The sequence below is a fragment of the Vulpes vulpes genome, chromosome 2 (assembly GCF_048418805.1).
Source record: "Vulpes vulpes isolate BD-2025 chromosome 2, VulVul3, whole genome shotgun sequence".
Lineage (NCBI taxonomy): Eukaryota > Metazoa > Chordata > Mammalia > Carnivora > Canidae > Vulpes > Vulpes vulpes.
The window spans coordinates 15,480,964-15,495,078 of NC_132781.1; the positions used below are offsets into that span (position 1 = coordinate 15,480,964).

The 14,115-nt window shown below is 37.1% G+C and overlaps 1 protein-coding gene across 10 annotated transcripts in view; it reads right to left on the reverse strand.

Moving 5' to 3' along the window:
• Positions 1–14,115, reverse strand: part of TANC2 (tetratricopeptide repeat, ankyrin repeat and coiled-coil containing 2) — a 478,177-nt gene that overhangs the window by 331,166 nt on the left and 132,896 nt on the right. The window lies entirely within an intron of this gene.

The following is a 14,115-nucleotide window of genomic DNA, read 5'->3' on the forward strand; positions in this document are numbered from 1 at the left end:
AACCTACAATGTCTCAATGCATATACAGTGACACATACACCCAAAAAAGGAAAACAAAACAAAAAAATCCAAAATCACAAAAACAAAGTTTAAAAATTTAGATCTTTTTTAATATATGCATTTTCTAATAAAACATTTTAAAGTTACACAATACAACTGTTTTGTCACCAGTTCAGTAAAAGGTTCAGTAAAAGTTCAAATCAAAAGAGTATTTACAGAACTACCACTACCACTTCCTGCATCATTTGCTTTCCCTTGGTTTCTCCAAACCATATAATGAACCAGTCCAGCAGGACCATGAAGTTAAAATTAACCTGCTATTTTAGAAGACTAAGTCCAGGCATTAAGCATTCTTATAAATAACATCAAGAAACAACCAAAACACATCTACACAGTAAAAACTTTATTTTAGTAACATATGTTAACCTAAAATTCTTTACAAATTATATTCTTGGGCTTAGGAAGGCTTCTCTACTTCTAAAACATGTGAAATACAGATGGGCAAGGCTGCCTCAAATCTTTTTCTAGTATTAACCTATAAATAAATTTTAAAATAAAACATCTTCTAATCTTCTAGTTATTCAATGTTCATTATGAACCAACTAAGTATAAGGCCTTTAGAAGGTACTAAAGAAAAAAAATTTTAAGTTAATAATAGTTCCTGCTTAAAAAGACCATCCAGTCTGTTAATGAGAGTTAAGAAAAACTGAAGCGAAATACAATTCAAAATAGAAGGTGCTAGGTACTACAAGAGAAATACAAAGTGTGATGGGAATTTGTAAGAGGGTTTAAGTAAATAGTTCCTAAGTGTCTACTAAGGGGCCCAGTATCATTCTGAGTACTAATGATAGCAACAGTGAACTGCCTTCAAGAAATTTTACAGCCTGGGATGCCTGGGTTGCTCAACGGTTTCAGTGTCTGCCTTGGCTCAGGGCGTGATCCCAGAGTCCCGGGATCGAGTTCTGCACTGGGCTCCCTGCATGGAGCCTGCTTCTCCCTCTGCCTGTGTCTCTGCCTCTCTCTGTGTCTCTCATGAATAAATAAACAAAATCTGAAAAGAAAGAAAGAAAGAAAGAAAGAAAGAAAGAAAGAAAGAAAGAAAGAAAGAAAGAAAGAAAGAGAGAAAGAAAGAAGAAAAGAAAAGAAGAAAAGAAAAGAAAAGAAAGAAAAGAAAAGAAAAGAAAAGAAAAGAAAAGAAAAGAAAAGAAAAGAAAAGAAAAGAAAAGAGAATGGAGAAAAGAAAAAAGAAATTAATTTTACAGCCTCGGGGCACCTCGGTGGCTCAGTGGTTGAGTGTCTATCTTTGGCTCAGGTCGTGATCCCAGGGTCCTGGGACTGAGTCACGCATCAGGCTCCCTGCCGTGAGCCTGCTTCTCCCTCTGCCTGTGTCTCTGTCTCTCTCTCAGTGTCCTCATGAATAAATAAAATCAAGAAAAAAAAAGAAAAGAAAAGAAAAGAAAAGAGGAAAGGAAAGGAAAGGAAAGGAAAGGAAAGGAAAGGAAAGGAAAGGAAAGGAAAGGAAAAGGAAAAGGAAAAGGAAAAGGAAAAGGAAAAGGAAAAGGAAAAGGAAAAGGAAAAGGAAAAGGGAAAGGGAAAGGGAAAGGGAATTTTATAGCCCAGGGGCTCCTGGCGGGCTTAGTGGAGCATGTGGCTCCTGATACTGGGGTTGGGCACAGTTTTCTGCATTTATCTAGTATTTCTCACAGAGGAAATTGTGCATAAGCATGTGAACTTCCCATTATGCTAAAATCATTCCCTGATATATCAATCATATTAAAATAAATTCACATTCTCAAAATAAAGTGATATAGCAGAACTGAGTATATTAGTACTTATGTCCACCAAAATACTCAAATCTCAATTCTTAGAGTGTTGAGGATGGGAAATAATTTGCTGTTTTCTCATGAACATTCTTAGAAAGCAATGACTGGATATTCTTAGACATTGCAATAAAGATTGCAAACCAAACAAAGATGGTCAATAAACTCATATTTTATAAGCAGTTAGCAGTATAACTACATTGCCATTAAGGAGATCAAAGTAAGTTACCCACAAGAACACTTTAACTTTTGTTGACCAAAAGAGTTAATATCAGGGATAACTATAATGATTAGTTATAGTAAGAAATCAACTACTCTTATCAGAATATCTGTCCTCTAAAAGCAATTTTATATGATTTCAACATGAAATATGGACAAAGGTAAATCCATTAATCCTCCAAATATGAACCAAATTTTCTCTCTTTTTTTAAAGATTTTACTTATTTATTTGACAGAAAAAGAGAACAAGCAGGAGGGAGGGGCAGAGAGAAAAGCAGACTGCCAGTTGAGCAGGAAGCCCAACAAGGGACTTGATCCCAGGACACTGGGGATCATGACCTGAGCGGAAGGCAGACATTTAACCAACTGAACCACCCAGGCACCTCATCTTCTAATTTTTGAAAATGCTACTTACAACCTTTACTTAGCTTCTATGCTACTCCTAGCTATCTACTTTGGACATTTAAAGATAATGCCAGGACCAGCGTCCAATTTCTGAAGTTGACAGACATAGGAAGCAAAAGATATCTGAAGACAAGCCAGGCTTGATAAGAAGATGGCTCAGGGCAAATTATTTAACTACCCAAGAATTTTTACCATCAGAAGCAACATCAGAAATCAAGTTTCCCAAATCTATCTTTAATTATCACTGTCATACTTGATTCTCTCTTCGTACCAAACAAAACAGCTGATTGTGTTAGTGTAATGGCAAGAAATGGGGTTCTGGGGGATATTCTCCATTGCCATTTACTAGTTTCCTGATTGTGAGCATACTAAATAGCCTTTAAAAGGCTCAGTTTCCTCATCTATAAATTGAAGCTAGTAATATTAAAGTGACTTTCCATTCATATGTTTTAAAAACTAAGGGAATTAAAGCAAATAAAGGACTTTAGCACAGTCTGGGACCTGCTAAGCAATTGATAAACATGAAAGTATTAACATGAAAATCTGTATTCACTGGGGATACAAAACATCATCACTTTTCTATATTCCTTAGTTGCTCATTTATAACATGTCTCTTACACTGGCTGCCTACTTGTTTTTTAAAATGTCACCTTACAGGATGCCTGGGTGGCTAAGTGGTTTCGGCATCTGCCTTGGCTCAGGGTGTGATCCCAGAATCCCAGAATCCCAGGATCGAGTCCTCCACTGGGCTCCCTGCATGGAGCCTGCTTCTCCCTCGGACTGTGTCTCTGCCTCTGTGTCTCTCATGAATAAATAAATAAAATCTTTTAAAAAATTAAAAATAAAAAAAAGTCACCTTCCTAGAAGTAGACTTTTGTTTGTGCATAAGTAAAATAACTTCTCCTAGCTTCCCTGAAATAAAGTTCAAGGGAAAGTTTACATATAAACCATGGCTCCTTTTCTCCATCTTGCTTCTTTCTGTTCTAAGTTCCAGGGCATGCTGAAGAACTAGAGCTGGTGCTGATTTGGTCTTCTGACAAACTTCACAGCTGTGCCTGAGTACTGGATTTGTAGTAAATCTGGGATATCTAAATCACACTCAGTGAGAATCGCTTTTATTATTTTTGCCCTAGTTATGTAGCCCTGATTGTATACCACTGAAAATTTTTTTTCCTTATCTACTTTCCTCTAAATTCCTGATTTGCTTATTTTGGGCTATAACCCAAAGCAATTATATACCTCAATACATGATCTCACTTATACATCAACTGCATTTAAACTTCAAAAATTATTCTTACACATAAACACCATTACTATTCTCAACATGAAAAGAGAAAATCTCATTATAGTATGAGCAAAGCTTAAGTGGTGAAGAAAATCTACAAAAAAGTAATTAAAACAAGAAAGCAGGTCCAGTCTAAGACCTCCTAAAATTGAAGTAACCTGATTTCCTATAGATCTGTCTCTTATCTTGTATGAAAATTATTACTCTCACCAAACAAAAATACTACAGGTGAATTAAAAAGACTATGTTTAGTGGAGACTTACTATACTCACTATCACAACTATGGAAGATATCTATCTAACATATTTTTTAAATTATGTGACATGTGACTTCTCTTATTAATACATTTTAGTCTCCTGCCCCCAGCCCCCTAAGAAAACCCCACTTTCTCTCCACTGGATTGCATATTTACTCCTTACTGTATCTTCATATCATCATAGTAGTAGTTAATAGTTTTTGAGGTGCTTACTATATGCCAAAAACTCTGCTAATAAGCACTTTAGGTGCATTCATTTGTTTAACCCAAAAACAGCATGACATAAGTCTTTTACAGATGAGAAACCTGAGGCTTCAAGGGGTCAAAAAACTTGTCATAAATCACATACCTGGCAAATAAAATCAGAATGTGAACTCAGACATGTCAAGACTCCGAAACTTGTGCTTGTAATCACTTATATACTAGGAGATAATATTTTTCCCTAAATTCATCTTTGTATCTTTAGCAAGTCACTCATTGTCTGCTTTGTAACATTCAATAAATATATTCTGAAAGAGAAGTAAGTTTAGTTTAATTATTCTGATATTCAAAGTCCCCACTGGAAGAAATGAAATTCCCACTCTTTCTTAATGCAAACCACCAGTTTTCCCAACCAAACTATGATCACTGGGATCCACAGAATTTAAAACCTGGCAGTGGGGGAAGAAGGCAGAAGAGAAGAGAGCTTAGGTTTTTTTCCCAATGTAAATAGTAATTTCTACTTGTTTTGATATCTCTATCTACACATATTATAAGCTCTTTGGCACGTTTATAAGTAAACAACACAAATACACTTTAATGAGTAGTTACCAATAAAATGACAAAGAAGAAAAATGTGGTTCAAACAAGTATATAAAGTACCAGAATTTGCCAATTAAAAATTAAAACTATGTAAAGCAAAATGGGGACCATTTTGCCAATGTGAGAATAAGTTTATTCTTAATAAAGGCATTTATCAAAATATCAAATTGGTGACACTTTACGATTTGCTACATTAGATTTTCTAGTCAGACATGCTAAGGAATATTAGTATTTAGGCAGGTGGTGATTATAAATTACAGAATACTGACGAACTCAGAAACCCGAAATGATCTACTTTATGACAATTCCCAAATTACTGCATTACTATTATTGTATCTAGTTTAATTTGAAAAGATAGCTACAGTCCTTTTAAGATGCTGTGATAATCCTCTATCTGAGGAGACCTCAATAAAGTTACAGCATTCACAGTTTATCTTGATTCTGATACAATAATTTCATTATTTCTATATATCCAAAAGATCAAGCAGCAGGAACCCTCTTATACGCACTACATATTTTTAAAAACCAATAAGCGGTTCTAAAAGAGCATCCCATTCTAAAAAAAAAAATCTTAAATATGATTTAGACAAAATCTTTACCTAAATCAGACTGCTAAATAGACAATATAAAGAGATCATGCAATATAATGGAAAGAGATTATAATGGACAGATCTCTGTCTTTGGACAGAGATTACTTACATTCATATCCTGGCTTTATCAATTACTTTATCTGTACAAATTATTTAGCTTCTGTGACACCACCACCCCCCCACCCCCCCCAGTTCTCCTCTACGATGAAAAGAACACCATTTAACTTGCAAGGCTGTTCTAAAGAATAAAGATGTATGATCTGATACCACCTACCAACTGCTAAAGTTACCTACCCCAAATTCTCATTCTCTTCCCTGTTATCAGACTGATTTTGGAGTAACAATGTAATGTGCCTCAAGTATCAGCTTCCCAGTCTCCCACACATCCTATGGTGGCCATGTGACTCATTTGTAACCAATGAGATGAAAGCATAAGGCTTATGAGCAAGGATTAAAGGAAATCCACTGTTTTGCTAATAAAAAAAACTAGAATGGGGAGAAAACAGCCATCTTGCCACTTCAAAGATAAAAAAGAAACAAAGAAGGTGCCTGATGGCATTGTGTAACTGCCACGAACCCTGGACTGCATATATCCAGATTTCTGTTACTAAAGAAAAAGTCCAATTTAATTAGCCACCGCACTTGAGTTTGTTACGTGCAGCTGAACACAATCCTAACAGAGTATATAAAAGCGCCTAGGAAAAGAATCCAACACCCAGAAGACCAGTAAAGGTAATTATTTCACAAAACTTCTCATTTAACAGAATGCATTAAATTATTCATCAGTAAAATAGTGTTAAATTATTCATCAGTAAAGTAATGAAACAGTGGGATGTCAACTAACACACATGCACGTGCACACGCACAGCCCAGTTATTAAAAACCAGGTTATTATAATGCATTCACTAAGATAAAAATTCTAATAGCAGAGAATCAAAGAATGAATAGGTTTTTTTCTGAGTATACTTTGAAGATTTTATTTACTTATTTGAGAGAGAGAGTGAGCAAGGAAGTCAGTAAGACAGCACAAGCTAAGGGAAGAGGCAGAGAGGAAGAAGCAGATTCCCCGCTGAGCAGGGAGCTTGATGTGGGGCTCGATCCCAGGACCATGGGATCATGACCTGAGCTGACCAACTGAGCCACCCAGGTGCCCCAAATATAAATTTGGATGCCTGGGTGGTTCAACGGTTGAGCATCTACCTTTGGCCCAGGACATGATCCCAGAGTTCCAGGATCAAGTCCTGCATCGGGCTCCCTGCATGGAGCCTGCTTCTCCCTCTGCCTGTGTCTCTGCCTCTCTCTTTCTGTGTGTCTCTCATGAATAAATAAATAAAATCTTTAAAATATATATATATTTATACAAATAAATAAGTAAAGCATGGTATGTCAGAAAATGATAAACCCTAGAAGGGGAAAAAAAGTAGAAAAGGTGGACAGGAATATTGGGGGTTGAAAGAAGGGAAGATTGGAGCATTGCAACTGTAAACTGGACAAGCAAAATCTGAAGACAATGAAATTAACTGTGCAGATACCCAGGGAAATAAAACACCAGGCAGAAGAAACAGTAAAAGCAAAAGTCATAAGCCAGAACCATGCTTAGTTTATTCAAGGAGCAGCAAGAAGGCCTGCATAACTAAAGCCCAGGGCTTCAGGAGCAGGAGGGAAGAGTTAGAAGCAGTAGGTAAGATCAGAGAACTTATGCCAAAATGTGTAGTAGGGCCTTATTGGCTCTTGTAAGAACTTTAGCTTTTATTCTGAGTAAGACGAACATTCACAGGACAGATATTAATAAGAGTAAAAACATGATCTGACATATTTTTAAAAGATCAGTCTGGCTGCTCTTTTGAAGAGAAATTACAGAAGCAAACTAGTTAGTAAGGTGGCTACAGTAATTCAGGTAAGTGATACCAGCAGCTCAGACCTGGGTGGAAGTGGTAGGTAGCAGTCAGATTCTAAGTATGTTTTGAGGGTAGCCAATAGTTCTCCAGATAGACTGGATATGGTAAGCAAACAAGAAATCAAGGGTGACTCCAACATTCTGAACATATAGAAGGAAGGAGCTTCTACAAGATGGAAAAGACTACAGGGAGAATAGTTGGGAGGGAAGAGGGGAATAGTGAGAAGTTTAATTTGGGGCAAATGTGCTTGAAATGTCCATTTGACATACAAGTAAAAACGTCAAGTATGCAGCTAGATATAGGAGTTCGGAATTTGGGAAAGAAATCTGGATTACATACATATACCTAGGAGTTACCAGCATATAGACAGTAAATACAGACATAAGATTGAGATTATCAAAGGAATGAGTACAAACTGAGATCATATGAAATCTTCATCTTAGGTAGGACTATTGTATTGAGCAACATAGAGATCACTGAAGTCCTTGATAAGAAGTTTCCCTGGAATAACAAGGGCAAAATTCTGTTTAAAGGGGGCTGGAAACAGGATGTTTTCCAACAATATAAAAATACATACACAAAAGATTATTATTACAATTTTTACTGCAACATACTGGAAACTATGTAAATGTCCATACATAGAAGGTCCATATACACTATGAAGTACTATACAGAACTGTAAAAACAAAAGAAATAAACAGCTCTATAAAATATAAAATGATTTTTGAGGTATATTGTTAAGCAAAAAAAGCAAAATGCAAAAGAGTATTATATTATGCTACCTTTCTTGTAAGAAAGAAGAAATAAAAAATATGAATGTATATGCTAATTTTTTAGAAGAATACAGGAAGGATAAGCCAAAAACATTTGGCAGCCAGAAAGAACATAAAACAGTGAGAAATCTGCATTCGGAATCTGGGGGCTAAGCTACAGCTTAGCACAGAGATCTCTGAAAACTTGTCAGTATTTAGATATTAAGCCCTCCTACCAAAAAAAATGTCCTGACATCATCCTCAATATATCTGAAGCCAATGGTGAAATAAAATTAACTAAACAATAACAAAGTCCAGTCATAGGTCAAAGATAAATCAGATTGACTGAGAGTCCTGCTCTAGTTATGGGACAGAAATAGCAGCATGCCCCTCTCTGGAGGTGAATATTTCTCTAGGTCTCTAATTTACTTTTATACAAAATGCCTAGCATACAACCAAAAATCAGGAGATTCCAAAGAAAATGTGACCACTAAAAACTTCTGACTCTCAGCTCCAAATTCACCCTTTTTGCCTGCTCTGTGAAAAACGATCTGAGACCTTTAAGTATTTCTTCGTTTGCAAGCTGACACAATGTTAATTAAGCTTTATCAGGAGTCACTGGAGAGACTTTGCAGAAGCAAAGTTTTGTTCCTATGTTTCACTGTGCTTGCTCAGCAGACTCCTACGGTACACAGGATTTCTCCAGCACATGGTTCCTGCAGCAAAAGTAGCTTCTCCAACATCAAGTTACTACAGCATGTGCACTTATCCAATGCCCTGCCCCTGGGCTACAGGGTAGACAAGAGTACCCAGCAACCAGCACCTTCCCCAAACACTCTCCCTCTGGTGGTTTTATAGTAGAGTACCTTTAGTGAGCACATTCCTTTCCTCAGCAGGGCAGATTTCCAGCAATTTTGGAAGGTAGATTTCCAAAAAGTTCTTTCAGTGTGGCATCACAGCAATTTCTCTGCCATTCAAGTGAGTCATGACCATGCCCTTTCCAACAAAGTGTAGATGTCATTTGGGGATTGGGGAGAGCACTCTTCCTTGGATACTCTATTTCACTCAGTCTAGTAGTGTCTTCTCTATATTTCTGCTATTCCTAATTTCTCTTCTGACTAGCCACATTACTCCATTTTCTTGTTACAGTTAGAAATTCTTTAAATGTTCTCTATTCAAATTACTGTGTAGTTTCTCTCTCATAACTAGACTCAGACTGATACAGAAGCCAAATAAAAAAAATAAAAATAAATTAAAAAAAAAAACCTTAATGTAGAAAAGTAAAACTAATACCGGTAGCAGAAGTTAAAAAAAAAAAAAAAAGCTGCCTCTTGTTTGGGGGAACAGAGGAGGACTCAATTGAAAGAAGCATGAATAAACTTTCTTAGATGATACAAATGTTCTATACCATGTTTGTGGTAATGGTTACACAGATATGTATAACTGCTAGAACTTATTAAACTAAACATTAATATCTTTGCATTTGATTCTTTATAAATCATACCTCAATTAAAAGGAAGATAAAAAGGAATCCAAGGTTCCATGCTTGATCAGGAAATGTATGATTCTACTGCTGGGAATATCATGTTGTTCCAAAATCCAAGAAAGTGCTCAAAATAATGACCAGTGCATGTAGCAAGGAACTACTCTGAAGCTGCTCCCACTAGGCAAACCAGGAACAATTTGAGCAACAAATAAATGATAGAAATAGATCATAACCCACTAAATAAAGAAGGAACCCATGAGTTCATATTATTAATTAAGGAATGGAAGACAAAGGCTTGGCTGGCTCCTCCATATTAGATTATCGTGAAATAATAGAAGATATATATATTGGTCTCTGCTCCCAGTTTCTAGCACAGAGCTTCTAAAACCAGTATAATTTCCTAAGTGATACAACACTAGGAACATCTCTTATTCTAATATTTGTCTTGGACCTATCACTGACATAGGGCTCCTAACCCTTGTAAATTCCTAAATAATAACAGTACTAGGCATGCATCTTCTGTTGTAATGAGACAACTTTGGGTGGGCTCCTGGATGGGCTCCTGGATGACTCTAAGATGGCAGCTGGTCACCAGAAAGACCAAACCAGGCTGAGAAGCCTGTAATTTTCACCTTTACCCCACATCCTCCAAAGAGAGCACAAGGTATAAAAAAGTAAATAATTGATCATGCCTACATGAAGAAGCCTCTATAAAATCCCAATAGCATGGGGTTCAGGGAATTTCCTGGCTGGCAAATACACCATACAGGGAGGTAGCAAACACACCACACCAGGCCAGAAGCTCCTGCACTTGGGACCCTTCTAGACCTCACCCTATGTATTTCTTCATCCGGCTCTTCATCTGTATTCTTTATCATGACCTTTAATAAGCTGGTAAATGTGTCTCCCTGAGTTCTATGAACCACTCTAGCAAATTAACTGAATCAAAGGTGGGGGGGGGGGTGGAGTATTGGAACCTCTAATTTACAGCCCATTGATCAGAAGCACAAGTGATAACCTGAACTTGAGACTGGCATCTGAAGTTGGGGTAAGGTGGAGCAGTCTGGTAAAACTGAGCACTTACCTGTGAGATTTGACACTATGTTTGGGTAAATAATGTCAGAATTAAATTGTAGGACACTCAGCTGGTGTCAGAGAGTTACTATGTAAGTAAAATGGGTTTTTCCCTACTCAAGAAGAAAAAAAAAAAACCTGAGTTTTTCCAATTTTTTTTTTATTTTTATTTTTTTATGATAGTCACACAGAGAGAGAGAGAGACAGGCAGAGACACAGTCAGAGGGAGAAGCAGGCTCCATGCACCGGGAGCCTGACGTGGGATTCAATCCCGGGTCTCCAGGATCGCGCCCTGGGCCAAACGCAGGCGCCAAACCACTGCGCCACCCAGGGATCCCAAGTTTTTCCAATTTAAATATCAGTTAATACATAGACAAAATAGTTAAGCTAGGGATGCCTGGGTAGCTCAGCGGTTGAGCACCTGCCCCTGGCTCAGGGCATGATCCACAGTCTCAGAATTGAGTCCCACATCGGGCTCCCTGACGGGAGCCTGCTTCTCCCTCTGCCTATTTCTCTGCCTTTCTCTCTGTGTGTCTTTCATGAATAAATAAATAAAATATTAAAAAAAAAAGCTAAGCTAGAGAATCATCATTCTTCAGTCATCCTAGTAATAATTCCAATGAATATTATTTTTTAAGATTCTCTTTATTTATTTTTAGAGGAGAGACAGAGGGAGTCATGCATGCACTCTCTCACACAAGGGGAGGGGAAGAGAGAAAGGAGAGAATCCCAAGCAGACTCCTTGCTGAGTAGAGATCATGACCTCAGCCAAAACCAAGAGTCAGACACTCAACAACTAAGCCACCCAGGAGCCTCTAATTCCAGTGAGAATTATTAACAATACTAAAATGAGTAGGTAAAAGTGTGATTTACATATAGTTCACACTTGAACCACATAGGTCTGAATTGCATGGGTCCACTTACATAGAATTTTTTTTATGCAGTCCAGTACTATGTATATAGTTTCTCTTATGATTTTCTTTTTAAATTATTTTTAATTTTTATAACATTTTTATTTGAGCATGGTTGACACACAATGTTACATTCATTTCAGGTGTACAACACAGTGACTCAACTTCTCTATATGTTATGGAATGCTCACCACAATGTTAACTATGATCTGTCACCATACAACACTATTATAATATCACTGATTATATTCCCTATACTATACCCTTTATTCCCATGACATATTCATTGCCTTACGATTTTCTTAATATCATATTCTCTTCTCTAGCTTACCTTACTGTAAGGATACAGTACATAATAATACAGCATACAAAATATGTTTTAATTGACTTCATGTTAATGGTAAGCCTTCTAGTCACAGGCTGTTACTAGTCAAGTTTTTGGAGAGTCAAAAAGTTATACTCGGATTTTCCCCAAAACAAATTATACCTGGATTTTCTACTGTATGAAGGGGTCAGCACCTCCAACCCCTGCGCCATCCAAGGGTCATCTACAAATTCAAAATATCTTCCAACAAATTATTATAAACCACAAAAAGAAAATAGTAACTTTGCAGTGGAGAAAACTGGTGACACCACTTTAACCAAGTGATCAGAGTTAACATGACCAATAATGGATCAAGTCAGAATTATGTGCATGCACCAAAACACACATCATTTATATAGTATTCTTGCCCCCAAAATAAAAAACTCAAGGAAACAGGGATGCCTGAGTGGCTCAGCAGTTGAGCGGCTGCCTTCAGCTCAGGTTATGAGCCCGGGATCCCAGATCCTGCAAGGAGCCTGCTTCTCCCTCTGCCTGTGTCTCTGCCTCTCTCTCTCTTTCTGTCCCTCATGAATAAACAAATAAATCTTTAAAAAAAAAAAAAAAAAACTCAAGGAAACAGACAAACCAAGCCAAGACATAGTGTACTAGTGTACAAAATAACTAGCTGTACTCTTTTGAAGTATCAATGCTAAGAAACAAGAGAGGCTGAGCAATTGCTCTAGATTAAAGATTAAATTCACAACAATGCTGGAATGAATATTAGAATGAATCCTAGACTTGGGGGAGTGCAGTGTGCAAAATGTTATATGGACATATTAGAAAAGAGATAAAATTTAAACACAGACTGTGGGTGAAATAATATGCCAATATTAAACATTTATAAATATTTATAAATATGTATATTAAATAAATATTTTCAGATTTTGATAATTCCAAGAGATGTAGGAGAATGTCCTTAGAAAACAAACACCACAGGGCATCCCTCAGCGGCTCAGTGGTTTAGCGCCTGCCTTTGGCCCAGGGCATGATCCTGGAATCCTGAGATCGAGTCCCATGTCAGGCTCCCTGCAATGGGGCCTGCTTCTCCCTCTGTCTGTGTCTCTGCCTCTCTGTGTGTGTGTCTCTCATGAATAAATAAATAAAATCTTATTTTTAAAAAAAGAAAACAAACATCATAGTATTTATTTATTTATTTATTTTTGAGACAGGGGGCAAAGCCCAACACAGGGCTCAATCTCCCAACCCTGAGATCACTACCTGAGCCAAAACCCAGGGTCAGATGCTTAACCCAGTGCACTACCCAGGTGCCCTAACACCATAGAATTTAGATGCAAACACATGAACACTGCAACCTACTCTCAAATTATTCAGAAAATACATAAATAGAGGGGCACCTGGGTGGCTCAGGTAGTTAAGCCAATATCGGTCTTCAGCTCAGGTCATGATCCCAGGGTCCTGGGATTAAGCCCCTCTCCTCCTACCCCTATCCCTTGCGCATGCACTCTCTCTTTCTCTCTCTCTCTCTCAAATAAATAAATAAATAAATCTTTAAAAAGAGAAAATACATAATAGAATAGTAATGCACATGTTAGCAATTGGTGAATCTGCATGATGGAAATTCTTTTTCCTCCCAACTTTCATTGTATGTTTTAATTTCAAAATAAAAAATTGAAAAAAAAAAGAACGGGAGGAGAAAAATGGAACAGTATTATAGACAACTCTTGAAGGGTTTGCTACAAGATGGAACAGAGAAATTAGGTGGTAGCTGGAGGGAAAACTAAGGTCAAGAAAACTTTTTTTTTAATAAAGATTTTATTTATTTAATCATAAGACACAAAGAGAGGGGCAGAGACATAGGCAAAGGGAGAAGCAGGCTCCCTGCAGAGAGCCTGATGCAGGACTCAATCCCAGGACCCCAGGATGGCAACCTGAGCCAAAGGCAGATCAACCACTGAGCCACCAAGGTGTCCCAACAAAACTCTTTTTTAACATGAGAGAAATAATATGTTTGAATGCTGATGGGAATGAATCAGTCAGAGAAGAAAAACTGAAGGAGGAGAAAATAATCGAGGCAATGTTCTTGAGTAGGCAAAATTGGATATGATCTAGTACAGGAATAGAGAAACTGCATTCAGACAGAAGTAGGCACAGTTCTACAGTAACTAAGAATATGTGAATACTTATGCTGATAAATGAGTAAATATGACTGGAATTCTTGAGAAGTTCTCCTCAACTTTTTCAATTACAGTAGGAAGAAAAGTCATTAGCTGAGAAAAAGAATGGAAGTATTAGA